This window comes from Mchenga conophoros, linkage group LG20 (genome assembly GCF_057382185.1).
Source record: "Mchenga conophoros isolate Kocher_MC1m ecotype Shallow Benthic linkage group LG20, M_conophoros_male_GT1.1, whole genome shotgun sequence".
Taxonomy (NCBI): domain Eukaryota; kingdom Metazoa; phylum Chordata; class Actinopteri; order Cichliformes; family Cichlidae; genus Mchenga; species Mchenga conophoros.
Window position 1 is genome coordinate 18612651 of NC_140545.1, and position 24587 is coordinate 18637237.

The window sequence follows — 24587 nt, forward strand, 5'->3', positions numbered from 1 at the left end:
TGATCTGATGTGGTGGCAGAGGCTGTATCAAGATTAATGCAATCTAATAGATAATTTCTATATTGGTTAGAATTAAGATTGTTTTTATTTTTCCAGTTCATGGGGACAGTTTTCTTGGCTATGCATAGGGCAGTGAAAACCATATGGGCTATATTCTTTTCTGAAGTGACATTATCTAAGCTGCCCAACAAACACACTAAGGGGGAAGTTGGAATGTTACATTTCAGACACTTTGATAAGTCCTCACATATCTCGCGCCAAAACTTCTGCACTGGTGGACAGAACCAAAGAGCGTGAATGTAATTGTCTGGTGTATTGCCTTGACAGTGTGAGCAGTTGTTGGAAGATGTAAAGCCCATCTTGAACATCCGATGACCTGTATAGTGCACTCTATGTAGTATTTTGTATTGTATTAATTGCAGACTGGGATTTTTAATCAATTTAAAGGTTTTTAAGCATACCTGAGACCAGAAGTTTTGGTCTAAGCTGACTGATAAATCTGCTTCCCACTTTGCAATAGGAAGGGATATTGATTCATCTAATTTAGAAAGTGTTCTGTATATTTTAGATAATAATTTGGGGGATTTAAGAGTAAGGAAATGTGCCGCACTTGGTGGTGTTTGTAATTCAACTTGACTGAGGTTAAATTTCCTTTTTACTATGGATTTAATTTGTTGATATTCTAAAAAATCTTTTCTTGTTGATCCCATATTGTGCAACTAGTCTGTCAAATGGAATAAATTCTGTTCCCTCTAATATATGTTCTAAGTATTTAATTCCTTTACAACTCCATTCTGGGAAATTAATCATATTATTGTTTTGTAATATGTCAGGGTTGTTCCAGATAGGTGTACGTTTGCATGGGATTAATGAAGACTCCGTCAATTTTAGAAACTCCCACCATGCTGTCAGAGAGAAGCTGATGTTGATACTTTTAAAGCATTCATATCTTTTGATGTTTGAGCTAATAAATGGTAGGTCTGAAATCTCTAGATCCTTGCATAGTGCCTGTTCAACATCTAGCCAAGGCTCATCTAAGAAGGTATGTTTTGACCATTCTGAGATGAACTGAAGCCTGTTGGCTAAGAAGTATTGGTGAAAATTAGGCAGATCTAATCCTCCTCTATCCTTGGTTCTTTGTAGCGTTTTTAAGCTGATACGTGGGGGTTTATCTTTCCAAAGGAATTTGGAAATATATGAATCCAGAGATCTGAACCAATCTTGTGATGGTTTGTTAGGGATCATCAAAAATAAGTAATTTATTTTTGGCAAGATCATCATTTTTATAGTGGCGACCCTTCCCATGAGTGATATGGGTAAAGATTTCCATCTAGTCAGATCGCCTTCTACTTTCTTTAGAAGTGGGATGTGGTTTAATTTAGTTAAGTCTGAGAGCTTAGGAGAAACATTAATACCTAAATATTTAATATTTCCGGATTGCAGTGGGGCAGAGGAAGAATTATGGAAGGAGCAGTTAATGGGGAGAACTGTAGATTTTGGCCAGTTAATTGAATAATCTGAAACTCTTGAAAACCAGTTTATTAGAGTAATTACCTCAGAGAGGTTGGTTTGTGTGTTTTGCAGAAAAAGCAACACATCATCCGCATAGAGACTGATTTTATGTTCTATGTTCTTACATTTTATGCCCTTAATTGTTGTAGCCTGTCTAAATGCTGCTGCTAGAGGTTCGATAAAAATTGCAAAAAGTGAAGGGGAGAGTGGGCATCCCTGTCTGGTGCCCCTCAGGAGACAGAAGCTGGAGGATGTCTGGTCATTTGTTCTGATACGAGCTGTTGGGGAATTGCATAATATTCTTATCCAGTTTATGAAAGAGTTTCCAAAACCAAATTTGTGTAAAGTTGCGAATAAAAATTTCCAGTTAACTCTGTCAAATGCTTTTTCTGCATCTAGAGATAATATTATGGTTTCGATGTTTTTAGTGTATGAGTAGTCTGTTAAATTAAGTAATCTACGAGTGTTTGTTGAGGAGTGCCGACCTTTTATGAAACCAGTTTGGTCAGGATGAATTAAGAGGGGGGTTATTTTCTCTAATCTCTTTGATAGAGCTTTGCAGATTATTTTAAGGTCTACATTTAAAAGAGAAATTGGACGATAGCTTGAGGGAAATAAAGGGTCTTTGCCTGGTTTTAGCAGGAGACTAATGTTGGCAGAATTCATATTTGGTGGTAGTCTGCCATTTTCCTCGATTTCCAGCAACATTCCGTGGAATACTGGTGCCAGAATTGTCCAGAATTCTTTGTAGAATTCTGCAGGGAAGCCGTCTGGACCTGGAGCCTTATTATTGGGCATACTTATCAGGGCTTCCTGGAGTTCACTTGGCGTCAGTGGCGAATCCAGTTCCATTGCTTGACTGTCTAGTAATTTTGGAAGAGTTACGTTGTCAAGAAACAGATCAATTTCATTTTTAGATGGGTTTATTTGTGGTGAGTATAAACTTTCATAGAAATCCCTAAAAATGTTGTTTATTCTTCCAGGGTCATATATTGTGTTCCCCGATAAATCTTTAGCAGCACATATAGTTGTTTTTTCTTTATTTATTTTTAACTGGTTAGCTAGAAATCGACCTGATTTGTTACTGTGTTCAAAATTCTGCAAGCGAAGTCTTTGTATAAGGAATTGTGTTTTTTAATTAATAGTTTCATTTAATTCTAGTTTTGTCTTGCGTATTTTGTTCAATGTTTCCTGATCTTGGTCGCACGCGTAAGCTTCTTCTAGTGATTTGATGGTTTTTTCTAATTCCTGAATATTTTTGTTTTCTTCTTTCTTTTTGTGTGATGAGAAAGAAATTATTTTACCTCTCATCACAGCTTTCCCTGCTTCCCATAGAACAGAAGCAGATATTCCGGGAGTTTCATTAAAGTCTAAATATGAAGTCCATTCCTTTTTAAAATATTTAATAAAGTCTTCATCTTTAAGTAGTGATATATTAAATCTCCAGTTTTTACTTGGCGTAGTATTATTCTTGTGCATTAGTGTTAAAGATACAGGAGCATGATCGCTGACAGCTATAGGATGAATCTATACCCACATTAAGGGCCACACTTTGGACCTAGTCTGCTGTTCTGGACTTACCCCCTCCATCTGTACAGCTGACGAACTGCTAATTTCGGACCATCTACTTCTCTCCTTTAATGTTCACATGACCCTCTCTGTAATTAACAATCCCTGTATTATTTCTTTCCGGAATATCAAGAATATAAATCTTGATATCCTTTCCTCTGCTTTTTCTAGCTGCTTGTCTTCTAACAACTTAGCTATTCAAGAGGACCTGGTACTTTTTTTATAATCATAGCCTTAGTAGTATTCTAAATTCCCTGGCTCCACAAAAAACCAGAACTGTACTTTTTTCTCGCTCTGCACCCTGGTACACCCCTGAACTCCGGCTACTGAAAGCTAAAGGCCGACAGCTTGAACGTCTCTATAAGAAAACTGGCCTTACTATTCATAAGGATATGTTTAATAACCACGTTCTGTTTTACCAGGAATGTATTAGTCAAACCAAATCTGCTTATTACTCTGCTATTGTCTGCTCAAGTGAGAACTCTACCAAGACCCTTTTCTCACTATTCAACTCTTTTAACAGGCCACCTGATTCTCTCCCTGCTCATCTCTATTCATCTAACTTCTGTGATGCTCTAATGCTATTCTTTATTGATAAAATTCATAAAATACACTTAGACCTGGACCCTAATGCTCAATGTAGCTTCTCTGTCCTAACTTCTCCCCCTTCTCACTTCCTCTCTGTTTTTCAACTTCCATCCTTAGCTGATATTGCTGATCTCATCCATAAATCAAAGCCTTCTACCTGCCAGCTCGATCCTATCCCCACTGTCCTCGTCAAAGCCTGCTTACTCCCTCTCCTTCCCCTCATATCTGCTATTATTCACTCTTCACTCACCACTGGAACTGTTCCTGCTTCCTTCAAAGTTGCTGCTATTACCCCAATTCTGAAAAAAACTGGTCTAGATCCCAACAACTTTAATAATTTTGGTCCTATCTCCAATCTACCATTTCTCTCAAAAATCCTTGAAAAAATAGTTGCTTCACAAGTCCATCTTCACCTAACTGATAATAACCTTTACGAACAGTTCCAGTCTGGCTTTCGTCCTCTACATAGCACTGAAACTGCTCTTATAAAAATAACAAACGACCTTCTTATAGCAGCTGATTCTGGTCTCCTCTCCATCCTTATCCTTCTTGATCTGAGTGCAGCTTTTGACACCATCTCTCATCCCATTCTCCTTAGCAGATTAGCTTCTATTGGTCTCTCTCACACTCCACTAGCCTGGTTTAAATCATACCTATCTGACCGCACTCAGTTCATTCAATTAAAATCCTTCACTTCTCAGCTTTCTCCTTTATCCACTGGGGTGCCCCAGGGATCTGTCCTCGGGCCCCTTCTTTTCATCATCTACCTTCTTCCACTCTGACATATTTTTCGTAAATATAATATTCAGTTCCACTGCTACGCCGATGACACCCAGCTCTGTCTCTCTACCAAACCTGACTCTACTCTTCCTCCACCCTCCCTCATCCTCTGTCTAGCTGAACTTAATTCTTGGTTCTCCTCCAACTTTCTTAAACTCAACAGCAATAAATCGGAACTTCTTCTGGTTGGCACTAAACGACTGCCATCCAGAATTAACAATTTCTCTCTCACCATCAATAACTCGCTGGTCCCTATCTCTCCCTCTGTGAAAAGCTTGGGTGTCATTCTCGATAGCACATTATCTTTTAACTCACATATCAATAATATTACACGTGCAGCATATTTCCAACTCCGTAACATTAATCGCCTCCGCCCCTTCCTCACACCTCATGCCACTGCCATTCTCATCCATAATCTTGTTATCTCTAGAATTGACTACTGCAACTCATTATTATTTGGCCTTACACAAAAATCTATCAACAAGCTCCAACGTGTCCAGAACTCTGCTGCCCGTATTATTACTAGGACTTCTTCTACCCACCACATCTCCCCAATCCTGAAGCAACTTCACTGGCTCCCGGTCAAATTTCGCATCCATTTTAAAATAATTCTGTATACATTCAAGGCTATTCATTCTCTCTCTCCACCGTACCTCTCTGACTTATTACAGATGAAGCTCCCATCCCGCTGCCTCAGATCTTCATCTTCTCTTTCTCTCTCTGTTCCCTCTGCTCGTCTGATCACAATGGGAGGGAGGGCCTTTAGCTGCTCTGCCCCTCGACTTTGGAATTCCCTATCCCCGGACCTCAGAAATATTAGTTCATTCTCTCTTTTTAAGTCCACCCTCAAAACTCATCTGTTTAAAATTGCCTATTCTTAAATTTCTGTATGTTTTAACTTTTATCTTCTATTTTTATCATTGTGTATATTTCCAGTTTTTATCTGTTGTACAGTGTCCTTGGGTGCTTTGAAAGGCGCTATTTAAATAAAATGTATTATTATTATTATTATTATTATCTCAGTGTCTGAAATGTCACTCAGCAGTGAGCTGCTGACCAGAAAATAATCCAGACGAGAGTAAGAGTGATGAACATGCGAGAAAAAAGTATATTCCTTACTGTTGGGGTGAAGGGAGCGCCATGCATCGCGAAGGCCAAAGTCGCTCATATACTGTTTGATTATATTTGTGGATTGCCAGTTGCGCTGAGTTCCTGTTGTGTTGAGCCTATCCAATTCTTCATTTAGTCCAAGGTTGAGGTCACCGCCAAGAATGAGTGTGCAATCGCGGTGTTCAGAGAGTGCACTAAAAAATCCGTGGAAGAATGAGGGTTCATCAACATTTGGACCATATATACTTACAATACATAGTTTTTTGTTCAATATTGATAGTTTAATAATTAGAAATCTACCCTCTGGATCTATAACTGTATCGAGTACTGTAAACTTAACATTTTTATGTATTAAAATTGCTACTCCCCGTTGTCTAGAATTATAACAGGCTGCAAACACGTTAGGAAACTCAGGTGTTTTAAGTTCGTTTAAACCTGTGACAGGTCTGTGAGTTTCTTGTAATAAAACAACATCTGCCTGTAGTTTTTTAAGCTGGTTAAATATCTTTAACCTCTTTCCTCTGGTGCCAGCTCCATTTACATTCCATGTAACAAACCTCAGCATGCCCATAATTGTGTGTGTATGTCTAATGATGTACGCTGGGTGTTTCGTTTAGACAGGTGGAGAGAATGTGGAAACATCCCTTGTTTGTAAATAGAAAGAGAGAGAGAAAAAAAGTGTGGTGAGAGGCTCCATAAGTCTGACTATGTGTGTGAATATTCACTAATATGAACAAGCGTGGCTTGTGTTATGTGTCCTGCAAGTCTGTGCGTGCTGTGAGGCTGTTGTGAATGTGCTGCCGTTGAGCGGATGTGTTTGCGTGATCATGGTGTGAAAATATGGAGAAATAGAGGGTGTTGTTTGTAGGTGAGCGGGGAAGTAGGTGATCGCAGTAGTGAAAGACAAGAGAAAGAAAGAAACCACATGAACTGTGAGCAACAACAACAAAAAAAGAAACGAAACGGAAACATTCCAATTAAAGTAATGACGGAGGGTGACGGTGTTATATAATAATAATAATAATGGATACTTTATTGATCCCCATGGGGAAATTACTTGTTTTTTCTCTGCATTTGAGCCATTCACTCAGTGAAGCAGTGGGCAGCCCACTAAGCAGGCGCCCGGGGAGCAGTGTGTAGGGACGGTACCTTGCTCAGGGGTACCTCAGGGTAGCCGTTAAGTGGATTCGAACCGCCGACCTTCCAATCATGGGGCGACCACTTTACCTACTGAGCTATCCCTGCCCCTATATCTGCTATGACATCATATTGATATTACTAGGTTAAACCCATGTTCAAGGAGAAAGTGTGAATGAATAAGAAAAGAGTGTAGCGGGTTCTTATCTGGAGTGCAGTCAATATAACCACGGTGTGGTGCCAGGGTCGCGGTAGAGCTGTCCGTCCACATAGACGGCGATGACAGCACGGGAGCCTTTCTGGATGAAGCTACGTCAAACTGGGAACAGGACCTTGCGTCATTCCAGGATCTCTTTGGGGAACTGGTCGTTCACGCTGAAGTCCGTTCCTTTCAGCTCTCTGCCGCGACTCTTCACCTATTCCTTCTGTTTGAATTGACCGAATTTGGCCACAATAGGCCGTGGTCTCCCGGTCCGCGACCTCACGTCCCCCAAGCGATGTACTCTATCAAAGTCTATGTTCTTTACGGTGTCCTCCGGCAGCTTCAGGTGGATTTTGATGAAGCTTTTCACCGTTGCCTCCGCGTCCTCTCCGGCAGATTCTGGAATACCAGAAAACACAAGATTATCTCTCATGCTACGGGCTTGTAGATCGATAACGGACTCTTTTATTTTTTTATTTTCAATGTTTAGCTGGGTCACGTTATCGGTGAGAGATTTGACCGACTCCTGTAGCGTGGTATTTTCAGCGGCAAGTGTTTCCACCTGCTGCTGGCTGAATTCCAGGGATTCTCTCAGAGATTTAAATTCCCGGTGTAAAATCTCCACCAGGGACAGCCTCGCATCGAAACTGGACAATCGCTTGTCGATTGACTCCAGGATGTCTGCGATGTCTTTGCCGGCAGGCGATGTTGTACCGGGGGAGTCTGCCGGGCGACATCTCTTCGATGATGGTGTCTCAATTTTGGCCGGGGAGGATGCACTCTGAGCCTTCTTCATTACTAAATCTTGAAAACAGTGGTCGATGTAATCTTGGAGAGCGTCTAAACTCTCCCCGTTGTCCTCCAGTGTGTTAGAGATGATAAAACAGATGTTGTTAGTTATATGACAATTGATTAGTATATTTGGTAATACTGAAGCTTGAAAAACCTTTCTTAAACTCTATGCTACCATTTGCTTTTTTTCCGCCAATTCTCCGGCGTCTGACGTCACCTACAACATGGGTCGCTTACCTTACTCGTCACTTACCGTATTATTATTATTTTCAAACTAACAATAGGTGCAAGTTGCTATTCACCTTTGTGCACGTTTTTAAAAAACAATTGGTTGCATAGCTATGGGTTTTGTAATTTAATTTTCTGTCAGCTCAGATCATATTATATTTATAAAAGCATGCGAATGAGAATATTTAAAGAAGGGTAACACAAGTATTAAAATTAGAAACTGAAAAACCTAAAGATTTAGCTGCTATTTAGGAATACAATTATACTTCTACTTCTGAGAATAGAATAGAATAGACTAGAAATATATTCTTTACTTTAGTGTGAATCTAGATGCTCCATCTGCCTGGAACTTTGCTGCTGGAACATTTGAATTTCCCCAATGAGGGGCAATAAAGGATAACATAAAGACCAAGAAATAAGACACTGTAAGAATATAAGGAACAACAGTGCGGTGTAGTTGTTCAGTTGTAGTTGTTTGTTAAAACAAATTTTAATATTAGACAAAGTTAACAGAATGTGTGATGGCATGTCTGAGCACTTTTATGTGTTGTGCTTGGATTCAATAACAGAGATGATTTTTCTTTTAAATGTCATTTTATTGTTGACAAGGAGACGCAGGGCTCGACAAAAGAAAAGATGAGAGGTAAGTGTGTTAGCCTAACTGTTAGCCTAAAAATCCATCATCAGTATTATATGAATCATGATAAAACATGCCTACCATATTTCGGGTTCCTGCATCTGGCCGTCGGGTTATTCTCTCCCCAGGAAACACTTCCCTTGTGTTTTTTCCTATTTCTGTTTTCGTTCTTCCTATTTCTGTTTTCCTTTTTCCTATTTCCATTGTCGCTTTTCCTATTTCCGTTGTGTTCTTAAGTTGCAGTCTGTTTGGCCTGTCAGGACCACCATATCTAACAGTATTAACAATCCAATTTCCTTGAAGGCTTCCTCAAAATCCAAAGAGAATCCAATCATCTCTCAAATAAACACAAAAGTCATCTCACCACCCCATGTTGTGAAATCCCCAAGTAAATCTGGGCACAAAGACAGGCAGACACAACAACAAGATTGGGAGACAGGCTGAACTAACTGTTTCTCTAACAACAACCCAGTAAGAACTGACTGCTGCTTATTTTATATTCAGGAGGGAGTAGAAAGTCATGTTAACTTGTTTAGAAGCGGCCCTATGAGGTCATCACCAGCAGCTGTGTGATTAATGGGAGGTGTGTCAGTACTAGGACAGAGCTATTGTGGCTTAAGAGTTGGGAGTTCGCCTTGTAATCGGAAGGTTGCCGGTTCGAGTCCCGGCTTGAACAGTCTCTGTTGTTGTGTCCTTGGGTGAGGCTGAAAAAAGAATCTCCAATGCGGAGGATGAAATCACCTTACTAAAAAATTATTTGGAATGCCTTGAAAGACAGTCCTTCTGACTAAAAAGATGGAGGACTTGGAAGGAAGAAGTTGGCGTAATAACATCTGAATCCTCGGCATCCCTGAAAAAGAAGAAGATACAGATGCACATACTTTCATGGAGTAGTTTTTAGCGGACATTTTGAAAATCCTCCCTCCTGTCCTTGAGAGAGCGCAAGTCAAGCTCTATTGCAAACCGATCGAGAACTTTTCGAATTAAGTGCTTAAGTTACAGAGACCGTGAACGCATCATGAAAGCCACTAGGATGACAAAAGAACTGACGTACAAGGACAACAAGATAAGCTTCCTGCCGGACCTGCCTGCAGAGGCGTATAGACAGCAGCGTCAGTACGATGGTGTGTGGAAGAAGCTGCTAGAGTTCGGACTGTCGAAACATCGGATCATCTATCCAGCGAGGCTGCTTTTGACCAACGAGGAATGTACACATGTATTCGATACATCAGCGGACGTGGACGCCTACATTAAGAGCCTCAAACAAGTACAAGATGTTTGATAAGGTATATGATGGTAGATTACTAATTCTGTTCTAACTGTATTCATGAACCATACTGGACAGAACAATTTGTTTTATTGCCAAAGGGTTGTTATACAATGCTGGGTTAGACATTGTTTGTTTTGTTCTCTTAATAAGGTTCACTAGTAATTTCACTTATTGTGTCAAATGTGTCAGAGTAAGTATTTGACAAGGTGGATTTATTTCTATTATTATTATTATTATTATTATTATTATTAAGTGTGCCGATGCCAAAAGGCACACTTATTACTATTTCTCGGATTTATTATTAAGTGTGCCTATGCCAAAAGGCACATTTATTACTATTTCTCGGATTTATTATTCTTATTAAGTGTGCCTATGCCAAAAGGCACACTTATTACTATTTCTCGGATTTATTATTCGTCTTCTTCTTGTTATTATTAAGTGTGCCTATGCCAAAAGGCACACTTATTACTATTTCTCGGATTTATTATTTTTATTAAGTGTGCCTATGCCAAAAGGCACACTTATTACTATTTTTATTATTATCTTCCTTTTTCCGCCTGAAATTTTGGAGGGTAACTCATCCCACAGTTTTGACACAAGCTTCACATATGTTATATCATTTTGTGCGGCTGGATCAGGAATTGTGTGCTATGACTTTTGGTGTTTATTACTTCTTTGGTTTTTTAAATATGAATATTTTAATGCCCTGCGACAGACTGGCGACCTGTCCAGGGTGTACCCCGCCTTTCGCCCTATGACAGCTGGGATAGGCTCCAGCGCCCCCCGCGACCCTGAAAAGGATAAGCGGAAGCGGATGGATGGATGGATGGATGGATATTTTAATGCTAGTTTTTGCCCATTGAAATGAATCTGAAGGAAAGTGAAACTTAATTTGTGGTGTGTTGGCTCACTCACTTAATTTGTGGTGTGTTGGCTCACTCTAGTGGTATGCCAACAGTAGTACGGCCTGTCTACCCTTATTTGGATTTTTTTTTTGTAGCCGTATGAATGGCAAACTACACTCATTGGCAGCGGCATAGGCACACTTAAAATTTCTTCTGAAATTTTTGCTTTCTAGTTATTGTGTGGATGCCTCAGGCACACTATTGAGTTCCTGTTTCTCTTTATTCTTTAATCCACTATTTTATTCTAGTTGCTTCCGTACACTTTTTGGCGCTTAACTACTCCCACAGTTTTTGTGCTATTTTCACTGTTCAAATCTTAAAAAATTCTGCTCTTTCTGCTAATGCGTGCTATGACTTTTGGTGCTCATAACTTCTATACTTTTTGAGATATTGAATTTTTTTTGCAATTTTTTTTGCCCATTTCTGCCATATTATCAGTGGCCTCACTGATTTTCCTTGCCGGGTTGACCTGTGTTTTAGCTCAGTGAGATGAGCATCCGTTCTCGGACTGGGAGGCCCGGGTTCAAATCCCGCTTATGGCAACAATTTTTTCAGTTAACAGTTAAACCTTTTTAACTCTTTTCAACACAAATTTCAGCTTTTTCACCCCTTTTCAGCAGAAATTCTGCCAATTTAACTCTTTTCAGCAGAAATTCTGCTCATTCAACTTTTTTCAGCAGAAATTCTGCTCATTCAACTCTTTTCAGCAAAATTTTCAGTTTTTTCGGCCTTTTTAAAAAAAAAAACTCTTTCAGCAGAAATTCTGCTGATTCACCTCTTTTCTGCAAAGTTTTCAGCCTTTTCACCTCTTATCAGCACAATTCTAAGCCGCTTCTGCTCATTTCAGCGCAATTGTCAGCATCTCCACCTCTTCTTTGTGAGCATGACTTTGGCTCAGTGAGATGTGTAGCTACCTTGAAACCAAAAGGTCCAGGTTCGAATCCTGCTCAGGGCAACGTTTTTTTTTTCAACTTTCAACTTTTTCAACTCTTTTCAGCAGACAATTTCAGCGTTAAGGCATCCACACAGCATTTTCGCAGGAAATGCAATTTTTTCTAGTTATTTTCCTTTTTCCGCCTGAAATTTTGGAGTGTAACTCATCCCACATGTCTGTGAAGGTTCTCAGTCATCCAGGTCATCGTAGTCAAAGGAGCTTGCAAAGAAAAGCGTCTGGACTTCTTTAAGTTGCTTGAAGACGTTTCACCTCTCATCCGAGAAGCTTCTTCAGTTCTAAGGTCAAATGGTGGAGAGTCCCAGATATAAACCTAGTGGGAGTGACCCCCCACAGAGGGACAAAAGGACCCCCTGATGATCCTCTAATCGTCTGAGCCAAGGTGGGAAACTGGGCGTGGGTCCCAATCAGCCAGAGTTTCGGGTGTGTTCATTGTGAAACCTGGCCCCACCTTATCATGCGAATTCCTGAGGTCAGATGGCCCAGGATGTGAGTGGGCGTTAAGGCGTCTGGGAAGGGATCTCAAAACTGGATTATAGATGGCAGAGAGTTGGTGTCGTAAACCACCGCCTCTGTTCAAAGATGGTCGCTCACAGTGGACATAGATGGCTTCTTTCACTCCTCTTTCAAACCATCTGTCCTCTCTGTCCAAAATGTGAACATTGGCATCCTCGAAAGAGTGTCCTTTATCCTTAAGACGCAGATGGACTGCTGAGTCTTGTCCTGTGGAGGTGGCTCTTCTGTGTTGTGCCATGCGCTTGTGAAGTGGCTGTTTGGTCTCTCCAATGTAGAGGTCTGAGCATTCCTCGCTGCACTGTACAGCATACACCACATTGTTAAGTTTGTGTTTTGGCGTTTTGTCTTTCGGGTGAACCAGTTTCTGTCTGAGTGTGTTGCTGGGTCTGAAATACACTGGGATGTCATGCTTGGAGAAAACTCTCCTGAGTTTCTCTGATACACCGGCTACATAGGGGATGACAATGTTGTTGCGTCTGTCCTTCTTATCCTCCCTCGCTGGTGTCTGGTCTTCTTTTCTGTGCCTCTTTGCTGACTTTAAGAACGCCCATTTAGGATAGCCGCACATTTTGAGTGCTTCCTTTACATGTGTGTGTTCCTTCTTGTTCCCTTCAGGCTTAGAGGGAACATGTTCTGCCCGGTGGTGTAGGGTCCTAATTACTCCAAGTTTGTGTTCCAGAGGGTGATGGGAGTCGAACAGGAGGTACTGGTCCGTGTGTGTGGGCTTCCGGTAAACTTCGATGTTGAGTTTACCGTTCTCTTCAATGTGCACAGCGCAGTCCAGGAAAGGCAGACAGTTGTCCTTTGTGTCTTCCCTGGTGAACTTGATGTTTTTATCCACAGCGTTAATGTGCGCAGTGAAGGATTCCACTTCTTGTGTCTTGATTTTGACCCAGGTGTCGTCCACATATCTGTACCAGTGGCTAGGTACTCTTCCTTTGAAAGAGCCAAGGGCCTTCCTTTCCACTTCCTCCATGTAAAGGTTGGCTACAATAGGTGACACGGGGGAGCCCATGGCACAGCCATGTTTTTGTCTGTAAAAGCCTTCGTTGTATTTGAAATATGTAGTGGTGAGGCAGAGGTCTAACAGGGTGCAAATCTGATCAGGTGTGAAGTTGGTCCTGTCCTCCAAGGAGCTGTCTTCTTGTAGTCGTTTTCTGACAGTCTCCATGGCCTCCGTGGTGGGTATGCAAGTGAAGAGAGAGACTACATCAAAGGACACCATGGTTTCATCTGGATCCAGGGTAAGTTGGGGCCAGGTTTCACAATGAACACACCCGAAACTCTGGCTGATTGGGACCCACGCCCAGTTTCCCACCTTGGCTCAGACGATTAGAGGATCATCAGGGGGTCCTTTTGTCCCTGTTACGGCCTCCGGCCTCCGGCCCCAGACCCGTGCCAAGTGTGCCAGACCACACGGACGATTGGCTGCCCCGGGATCCCATGATGCTCCAAGAGGCAATCAGTGGCTGATCGTACCCACCTGTGGCTACAAAAGGCTGGAGGTCCTTCACTCAGTGGCTGCTGCTTAGGACTGAACATGCAGTTTGCCCTTCGTGCCTCCCTCGTCGATCTTTTTTGAACTTATTCATATTGCTGAACTTTGTCGAACCTTGGTGCATGCTTTAAACTTAGCCTGATTAGAGTTTTGAGTTGCTAGCGGGCTGTGAGTAGGATTTTGTGAAGCTGGCTTGCCTTAGTTAAAACCCTAGCTTTTATTTTGTGTGCGGCCAGCCTGCCTTAGTTACCCTTTAACTTTTACTCGTGACTGTTCTTTCTTTATGTAATAATTGTCTGCCCAGTGGTCTGTTGCACAGCCCTGTCGCTTTTCTGTTTAAAGTTTGTAATTAAAACCTTTTGCTTTACTCAGTTTTGTGTTGGGGGGCTCGTGTATGTTACTCCCTCCCTGACGCCTAGCAGAGGGGGTCGTAACATAAGTGGGGGCTCGTCCGGGATCCCTCATAGGGGGTCTTTGTTCCTGGGAGTGGGGGTTAAAAAAATAAAAAATAAAAAAATTAAAAAAAAGAAGAAAAGGGGGGGGGGGGTGTTTGTTTTATCACTAGAGATTAAGCACTATGTCGGCTGCGTTTTGTTTACAGCACTTTATAGCTGCCCCATCTCTTGAGGTTATTAATAGCTGTCGCAAAAATGATTTGCTGCAAATTGTGGATCACTTTCAGCTGCAGGTTTCAAAAACCCTCCGTAAGTGTGATATAAAAGCCTTAGTGGTGGACAAGTTGGTGGGAGCTGGTGTGCTTCAAGTGCCTGTTTCACCTGTGGTCTCTGGTGTGCCAAGCCAAGCTGCCGTAGTTGAAGAGGGCCAAAATGGTTCTAGTGGGGATGGTGAGGGGGATGAGCGGGGAAAAACGCCGCGCACGCTTCCTCGCTATGACCCACTCTCTTCTGGGAGTTCAGAAGGCAGAGACGGAGCTCGGCTGAAGGTGCGGCTGGCACGTCTCCAATTGGAGGCTGAGGAGAAGTCTCAGAACAGGCGGGTTCAGCTCGAAATAAGAAGGCTGGAAATAGAGGCAGACAAAGCCGTTAGGCTCCGAAAGCTTGAGCTGGAGTCTCAGTCTCAAGCCTCATCTGTCTCTGCTGACAATTCCGGTCCCACCTCCTCGTCCGCTTCTGCTTTTAAAATTAATAAGTGCATTTCTTTAGTGCCCACTTTTAGAGAAACTGAGGTTGATACATACTTTGCAGCATTTGAACGTATTGCTGGCGCGCTGCAGTGGCCTAGTGAGATTTGGCCTCTTTTGCTACAGTGCAAACTGTCCGGCAAAGCCCAAGAGGTGGTGGCTGCACTTTCTTTAAAGGACAGTTTAGATTACGCGTGCGTTAAAACAGCTGTCTTGCAGGCATATGAGCTAGTTCCCGAGGCCTATAGGCAAAGGTTTCGCCAGCAAAAGAAATTGCCAACTCAAACTTATGTGGAGTTTGCAAGAGAAAAGGGGGTTCTCTTTGATAAGTGGTGTGTTGCTTCAAAAGCGAGTGACTATGACGCTCTGCGCGAATTAGTTTTGTTAGAGGATTTTAAGAAGTGCATTCCTGAGCGTATTGTGCTATATTTGAATGAACAGAAAGTGACGTCACTCGCATCTGCTGCTGTTCTTGCTGATGAGTTTGTACTCACTCATAAAGCCTCGTTTACTGACAGTGAGAAGCCACGGGTTAGCCCTGTGCAACAGCGCCACACAGCTAAAGTGTCTGGGTCTAGGGAAAACCGTGAATGTTTTTACTGTCATAAAACTGGACATGTGATTGCTGACTGTTTAGCCTTAAAACGCAAAACATCAAATGCTCAGCAACCCAAAGGGGTGGGTTTTGTAAAAGCTGAGGCCCGTCATGAGGTCCATGGTTGTGGTGGTAGGGTGCCAGACCCCTGTTTCAAACCATTCATTTTTGATGGCTCAGTATCGCTAACAGAGAATCCATCTGAGTTAAAACCTGTGCGTATTTTAAGGGACACTGGAGGTTCTCAAACTGTCATCCTCTCAAGTGTATTACCATTTTCTGCTGAAAGTGAATGTGGTTTTAATTCTGTTCTACGGGGGATAGAGATGGGTTACGCTCCCAGACCAGTTCACAGAATTTTTATTAAATCAAACCTTGCTACAGGATTTTTCCCTGTTGCTGTTTGCCCGGCCTTGCCAATAGAGGGTGTGGCCATGCTGTTGGGCAATGATATCACAGGAGGGGTAGTGCTCCCTCGTCTGGAGGTTTTAGACAACCCCCTGAATCAGAAAGCCTCTGATGTTTCTATGCCCCCTGGGCTGTATCCAGCCTGTGCAATTACTCGAGCACAAGCTCGTAAAGATACTGATATTGCCCTCTCTGATTCTGTGTTGATGTCCACATTTTCCGGGGAGAATGATGTGCCCACTAACAGAAACAATGTTCTGTCACCCCCAGACTCTGTGAAACCTGAGGAGCCTGATCCATTTCCTAAGGTCTCTTTGCTGCCCTTGACTAGAGACCAGCTATCAGCAGCTCAATTAGCTGATGAAACACTACAGAGCTGTTTCAAACGTACGGTAAGTGCTGAGCAAGTCGAGAAAGAGCAACAAGCCTATTTTGTAGAACATGATGTTCTAATGCGTCAGTGGTCTCCACCAGGTGCAGAAGGTGCAGATTGGAGTAAGGTCAAGCAGATTGTAGTTCCCTCTGTGTACCGGCAAAAGATCCTGGCCCTTTCTCATGAAAGCCAGTGGTCGGGACACTTGGGCATCACGAAAACATACCAGCTACTATTAAAACATTTCTTTTGGCCTGGTATGAAGCGTGATGTTTCTAAATTTTGCAACAGTTGCCATGTATGTCAGGTTGCAGGTAAACCTAATCAGGTCATACCCCTGGCTCCGTTGTGTCCCATTCCTGTAGTGGATCAGCCATTTGACCATGTCATAGTAGACTGTGTGGGTCCACTACCTAGAACAAAATCAGGAAAGCAATACCTTCTCACAATCATGTGTGCAGCTACCCGTTTCCCCGAGGCTGTCCCGTTACATAAGGTTACAGCAAAAGCAGTCGTTAAGGCGTTGACAACATTCTTTTCAGTGTTTGGCTTGCCAAAGGTCATACAGACCGACCAGGGCTCAAACTTTCAGTCTAAGTTGTTCAACCAAGTGGCTAGCACTCTAGGTGTCAAGCATGTCGTGTCCTCTGCGTATCATCCTGAATCGCAGGGTGCATTAGAGCGGTGGCACCAGACCTTAAAGACGATGCTACGCAAATACTGCCTGGAGAGTGAAAAGAGCTGGGATGAGGGTGTTCCATTTGTGTTATTTGCTGCCCGTGATGCCGTTCAGGAGTCACTTGGTTTTAGTCCTTCTGAGCTGGTATTTGGCCATAGGCCACGGGGACCCCTCAAAGCTCTGAAAGAGGCGTTTTTGAGCCCACATGGGGTTTTCAAAGTGAATGTCAGCAGTTATGTAAAGCACTTCCGTGAGCGTTTGAATCAAGCCAACGCTCTGGCTAAACAGCACCTTGCCGCTTCACAGGGAAAGATGAAACGCCATTATGATAAGGCTTCTGTTAAAAGAACCTTTCAGGTGGGGGACCAGGTTCTTGTGCTCTTGCCTGTTCCAGGCTCAACCTTGTCTGCTAGGTATAGTGGCCCCTTTAAAGTTTGTGAAAAGAGAGGGGAGACAGATTATGTAATTTGCACTCCCGACCGCAGACGCAAAACACGCGTCTGTCACATAAACATGTTGAAACTGTACCATCCTCGGTCAACGCCAGAGCCTGCTGGGTTCTGTGCTCCTATTGTAGCCTCAAGCCACCTAGAGGAAGGAGGGGTGGACGAGGTTGATGGGTTAAAACTACGTTATCCCACCTGTTCTAGACCCCGTCTGCCTAACTCTGAAATGCTAAAGGCATTGCCGAGTTTGCTTGAGCATCTGTTTTCAGAGCAGCAAGAAGACATAATTGCCTTGATTAGGGAACACACCTGTTTATTCGGGGATGTGCCAACTTCCACTACGGTGCTAGAGCATGACATCGATGTCCAGGGAGCTAAACCTATTAAGCAGCATCCTTATCGAGCCAGTCCCCATAAGTGCTTGCTCATGAAACAGGAGGCTGACTATCTGCTGCAACATGGCTTAGCGAAGCCCAGTCAAAGCCCCTGGAGCTCGCCTTGTATAGTGGAATCTAAGCCAGATGGCTCGCCCCGTTTTATTACAGACTTCCGGAAGGTGAACTCTGTGACTGTGGCTGACTCACATCCTCTCCCAAGAGTTGAGGATTGTGTGGACAGTATTGGGACTGCTCAGTATGTCTCAAAGTTAGATCTTCTTAAAGGTTACTGGCAGGTCCCTTTAACTGAACGTGCCTCTAACATCTCTGCCTTTGTTACACCTGATGATTTTCTACAATACACAGTCATGGCGTTCGGCATGTGTAACGCTCCTGCCACCTTCCAGAGGCTAGTAAATAAAGTCCTCCGTGGCCTGTCCAACTGCAGTGCCTACCTAGATGATCTAGTAGTTTACACTGAAACATGGCAAGATCATTTGGAAATGTTACAGCAGGTATTTCACCGTTTGGCTCAAGCTACTCTAACTCTCAACTTAGCTAAGAGTGAGTTTGCCAAAGCTACAGTGACGTACTTAGGCAGGGAGGTGGGACGTGGACAGGTCCGGCCCATAGATGCCAAAGTGGAAGTGATTAAAGAGTTTCCCACACCTACCACCAGGCATGAGTTGCATAGGTTTCTAGGGATGGTGGGCTACTACAGAAACTTTTGTAAGAATTTCTCCTCTGTAGTCAAGCCATTGACTGACCTACTCAGCCCAAAGGTTGAGTTTGGCTGGTCAAGTGAGTGTCAGGATGCTTTTGAGAGTGCAAAAGCCCTCCTCTGCCATACTCCTGTGTTAGCTGCACCTGATTTGACGCGACCATTCAAACTTGAGGTTGATGCCAGTGCTGTCGGGGCTGGGGCAGTGCTGTTGCAAGAAGACTTGCAGGGTTTGAACCACCCCGTTTGTTACTTTTCCCGCAAGTTCAATAAAAATCAGTTAAACTACTCCACCATTGAAAAGGAGACCCTGGCTTTGTTGTTGGCTCTTCAGCACTTTCACGTGTACCTGGGGTCCAGCATGTTGCCTCTTGTTGTGTACACCGACCACAACCCACTTGTGTTCCTTGCTCGTATGTTTAATCATAACCAGCGCCTTATGCGCTGGGCTCTGTTGTTGCAGGAATACAACTTAAGTATTCGCCATAAAAGGGGGTCTGAAAATGTTTTAGCTGATGGTCTGTCCCGCTTGTAAACATGTTTTACTGTGTTTGTTCTTTGTTGTTGTTCACACTCTGCAACGTCCGCTTCTGCCCGACATAGTTGGTGTTTTAAGGGGAGGGGTGTTACGGCCTCCGGCCTCAGGTGGCCCCGCCTTCCTCTAGGTAAATCAATGTGTTCCAGGACTTGTGTGTGATTGGTTACTGGGAGACCCGTGCCAACCCTCTCTTATGCAGAATGAAGTGTGCCAGACCACACGGACGATTGGCTGCCCCGGGATCCCATGATGCTCCAAGAGGCAATCAGTGGCTGATCGTACCCACCTGTGGCTACAAAAGGCTGGAGGTCCTTCACTCAGTGGCTGCTGCTTAGGACTGAACATGCAGTTTGCCCTTCGTGCCTCCCTCGTCGATCTTTTTTGAACTTATTCATATTGCTGAACTTTGTCGAACCTTGGTGCATGCTTTAAACTTAGCCTGATTAGAGTTTTGAGCTGCTAGCGGGCTGTGAGTAGGATTTTGTGAAGCTGGCTTGCCTTAGTTAAAACCCTAGCTTTTATTTTGTGTGCGGCCAGCCTGCCTTAGTTACCCTTTAACTTTTACTCGTGACTGTTCTTTCTTTATGTAATAATTGTCTGCCCAGTGGTCTGTTGCACAGCCCTGTCACTTTTCTGTTTAAAGTTTGTAATTAAAACCTTTTGCTTTACTCAGTTTTGTGTTGGGGGGCTCGTGTATGTTACTCCCTCCCTGACGCCTAGCAGAGGGGGTCGTAACAGTCCCTCTGTGGGGGGTCACTCCCACTAGGTTTATATCTGGGACTCTCCACCATTTGACCTTAGAACTGAAGAAGCTTCTCGGATGAGAGGTGAAACGTCTTCAAGCAACTTAAAGAAGTCCAGACGCTTTTCTTTGCAAGCTCCTTTGACAACTCATGGTAAATGGTAAATGGCCTGCATTTGTATAGCGCTTTTCTAGTCCATAGGACCCCAAAGCGCTTTACACTACATTCAGTCATCCACCCATTCACACACACATTCACACACTGGCGATAGCAAGCTACATTGTAGCCACAGCTGCCCTGGGGCGCACTGACAGAGGCGAGGCTGCCGGACACAGGCGCCACCGGGCCCTCTGACCACCACCATCCCACAGTTTTGACACAAGCTTCATATATGTTATATCATTTTGTGCGGCTGGATCAGGAATGGTGTGCTATGACTTTTGGTGTTTATTACTTCTATGGTTTTTTAAATATGAATATTTAAATGCAAGTTTTTGCCCATTGAAATGAATGGGAAGGAAAGTGAAACTTAATTTGTGGTGTGTTGGCTCACTCACTTAATTTGTGGTGTGTTGGCTCACTCACTTAATTTGTGAGTAATGGCTTTGTAATGGCTGCCCACTGCTTCACTGAGTGAATGGGTTAAATGCAGAGAGCAATTTCCCCACGGGGCTCAATAAAGTACAATAATGTACACACTTTCTTCTTCTTCTTCTTCTTGTGGTGTGTTGGCTCACTCTAGTGGTATGCCAGCAGTAGTACGGCCTGTCTACCCTTATTTGGATTTTTTTTTTGTAGCCGTTTGAATGGCAAACTACACTCATTGGCAGCGGCATAGGCACACTTAAAATTTCTTCTGAAATTTTTGCTTTCTAGTTGAAAGCAAAAATTTCAGGTAAGAAGTTATGAACTGCACTCTATTTAGGTCAGATATAAACCGAGTTTAGGTGTAGTTTATTTTCGTTGTGCTGACAGTTACAATAACTCGTACTGCGTGCTAGCTAGCACAACGGAGTTTCTATACAGCTGTGTGCGCTAAGTTACTGATGTTGAACTTTGACAGCCTCCCCTGTCATTCTCTCGCCTGTCCCTTTTTGTCCCAATCCCTTTTTGTCCCCCATAAACCCCCCACCAGAGCAGCCAAAGGTTCGCCATCGAGCCCCACCCTCAACAGAGCAATCGAAGTCACATTGCCCAGCCTCGCCCCCCTTAGTTCCTCCTTACCACCTTCATGCCCTGTCTCCGCAGTCTGATGTGTGATGTGTGGAGGGTCCGGGCTGCGAGGATTATGACAGTGGTGACTTTTCCCAGGAGAAGCTGGGACCCTGTTTACTAGAAGGTTTTAAAATTTCTGTACTTTTAGGTGACAGGAGACACGTGGCCTGGTCAAAACACAGAGAGCTGCACTCTAAAAGATCTTTAAACATAGTAAACATACCTTGTGTGCCACAGACTGCTCCCAAACACGAGGGGACAAGTAATACCTCTAAAACACTTAAGTTGGCTTTATTAAACGTTAGATCTTTAGCTGGGAAAACATTTTTAATTAATGATTTAATCACTGAGCACAGCCTTGATTTTATGTTTTTAACTGAAACTTGGTTGGACCAAAGTAACAGTGGAGCTGTTCTCATCGAGACGACTCCTCCTAACTACAGTTTTATCAGTGAGGCCAGGGTGAGCAGGAGAGGAGGAGGGGTTGCTGTCTTATTTAATGAATCATTTCAATGTAAGCAGCTATCTCCTGGACGTTTTCAGTCTTTTGAATATGTGGCTTTACAGCTGAAGGCCCCATCCAAAGTTGTGTTTCTTAATGTTTACAGGCCTCCCAAATACTGCACAGACTTTTTTAATGACCTCAGTGAACTGCTGTCTGTGATCTGTGTTGATTTCGACTGTGTAATTATTGTTGGGGATTTTAACATCCATGTAGACAACCCTCAGGACAAAGGGACTAAAGACCTGAGTAACACTCTGGGCAACTTTGGGCTGACTCAGCATGTAACAGAGGCCACACATAATAGAGGACACACTCTTGACCTACTGATCTCCAAGGGCCTGAGCATTTCAAAGGTTACTGTGTCTGATGTGGGCGTGTCTGATCATTACTGTGTTTTCTTTGAAAGTAAAATCTCAGCCCACATAAATATATCAACAACAGTGATCACAAAACGGTGCATAACTGAACACAGTAGTACAATTTTTAACCAGGTCTTCCCATTAACACCTGACCTGTCCAGAGGGTCAGTCAATGAGCTCGTCAATAGCTTCAATGCTAACATGTTAAATGTAATGGACACTATTGCTCCCATTAAGGTGAAGGTTATCTCTGGAAGGAAAAAGTCTCCATGGAGAAACTCCACACTAGTGAAAAATGAAAAAAGAGAGTGTAGGAAAGCTGAGCGCAGATGGAGAAAAACAAACCTCCAGGTTCCTTATGACATCTATAAAGAGAAACTTCACAATTATAATTTACAACTGAGGAGTGCAAGGAGGTCCTACTTCTCTGACATCATCACTAAAAACAGCCATAATGCTCGGGTCTTATTTTCTACAGTTGACAGGCTAACAAACCCTCCTGTGTCAGTGACAGCTGAACTTCATTCGACCATGGCCTGCAATAACTTTGCCAAATTCTTCACAGAAAAAATCCAAAAAATTAGACAAGCAATTGGTACATCAACAGCAGATCCAGAATATGTCATGGTCCTGGGCCATGTTGGCCCAGTATTCTTAGTTTTTGTGTGTTTTTGTATTTTGTTCCCTATTTATGCCTTGGTTCCTAGGTTATTTAATTAAGATGTTCCTTATTTGGTTACCTTCTGTGTGCCCCTCTGTGTATTTATGAGCCCTCGTCTCTCCTTGTGTTTTATTCCATGTTTCCCCCAGCCTGTCATGTCTGTGTTCTCCCCGTGCTCTCTCTCCTCCTGTCTGAACCTCTGTGTACTTCCTGTTTTACTTTGACAGTCTCTCGTCAGTATGCGTCATGTTGTGTTCACTCCTGCCCTGTCTCGTTATGATTATCTGTGTCAGTTGTGTTCCCCGTGTGCTCCCACTTCCCTCGTTAACCCTCTGTGTATTTATGTGCATGTCTCCATCAGGTCAGTGTCGCGTCGTCAATGTCTTCTCCCCGAACCTGTGTGTCTTTCTGTGTTCCCACGGTTTTCTGTTAGTATTCCCAGTTTAGTTCTGTTCCTTTGTGAAACCTGCAATAAAGCAATGATTTTGAGTTCAGTTCCTGCCTCCGTGAGTTTTGCGTTTGGGTCCTCATCTGCCTCCACACAGCCGGTTCATGACAGAATATGTACTGTGTCCACTGAAAAACTGTTTAAACACCATGAAACAGTTTCACCCTATTAACAGCAAAGACCTGGAGGACATCTTAGGTCAACTGAACTCCTCCTCCTGCTGTTTAGATGTCCTGCCAACAAGTTTTTTCAAAAAGGTCTCAAAGACTTTAGAGTCAGACCTGTTACAGATCGTCAACTTTTCTTTAATATTAGGCGTGTTTTCAGGACCACTAAAAACTGCTGTAATAAAACCTATACTGAAAAAGGACAATCTTGACAAGACACAAATGAACAACTACAGGCCGATCTCAAATCTCCCATTTTTAAGTAAGATCATTGAAAAAGCAGTTTCTCAACAGCTCAGTTACTTCTTAAAACAGAATAACTGCTACGATGCCTTCCAGTCAGGTTTTAGACAGAACCACAGCACTGAAACCGCTCTGACCAAAGTGTTTAATGACATATGTCTGAATACAGACAGTGGAAAAATGTCAGTCTTAGTTTTACTGGATCTCAGTGCAGCATTTGATACAGTTGACCACAACATATTACTCAAATGACTGGAGAACTGGGCAGGTCTTTCAGGAACTGTACTAAACTGGTTCAAAACATACTTAGAAAACAGGAAATACTTTGTATCAATAGGTAACTTCACATCTGAGCAGACAAGTATCACATGTGGAGTTCCCCAAGGTTCCATCTTGGGACCCCTTCTGTTTAACATTTACATGCTCCCACTGGCACAGATTATAAAGAACAACAAAATAAACTACCACAGCTATGCAGATGACACACAAATATATATCACAGTGTCACCAGGAGACCAAGGCCCTGTACAGGCTCTTGGTAAATGCATTGAGGAAATTAATGACTGGCTGTGCCACAATTTTCTCCAGCTAAACAAAAACAAAACTGAGGTAATAGTCTTTGGCGCCAAAGAAAAACGATCACAGGTCACCAGAGAACTTCAATCTATACACCTAAAAACCACAAACCAGGCGAGAAATTTGGGTGTAGTGATGGATGCAGACCTAAACTTAGAAAAAACATTAAGACAATAACAAAGTCAGCTTACTATCACCTCAAGAATATTTCAAGGATAAAAGATCTGATGTCTCAACAGGACCTAGAAAAACTAGTCCATGCATTCATCTTTAGTAGGCTTGATTACTGTAACAGCATCTTTACAGGTCTACCTAAAAAATCAGTCAGACAACTACAGCTCAATCAGAACTCGGCTACTCGAGTCCTCACTAAGACCAAAAAAGTGGACCACATCAGTCCAGCTCTGAGGTCTTTACACTGGCTGCCTGTCCGTCAGAGGATAGACTTTAAAGTTCTGATGCTGGTCTATAAAGCTCTGAATGGTTTAGGACCAAAATACATCAGTGACCTCCTGACCCAGTATGAACCTTCCAGATCCCTCAGGTCATCTGGATCTGGTCTTTTATCAGTTCCCAGAGTCAGAACCAGACACGGAGAAGCTGCATTCAGCTTTTATGCTCCTTATATCTGGAACAAACTCCCAGAAAGCCTCAGATCAGCTGAAAAACTCAGCTGAAACAGTTTATTTAAATCCA

At 43.0% G+C, this 24587-nt stretch overlaps 1 long non-coding RNA gene across 2 annotated transcripts in view; it reads right to left on the reverse strand.

Moving 5' to 3' along the window:
- Positions 1 to 6577: 6577 nt before the first annotated feature.
- Positions 6578 to 24587, reverse strand: part of LOC146550613 (uncharacterized) — a 33692-nt gene continuing 15682 nt past the window's right edge. The window contains exons 1-2 of one of the 2 annotated variants that reach the window (XR_014890143.1): positions 8637 to 9395; positions 6578 to 7297 (exon numbers count right to left, since the gene is read on the reverse strand). This is a non-coding gene — a long non-coding RNA (uncharacterized LOC146550613). Of the gene's footprint in view, positions 7298 to 8636; positions 9396 to 24587 lie in introns of those variants that run through there. The other variant, XR_014890142.1, reaches the window with a different exon arrangement.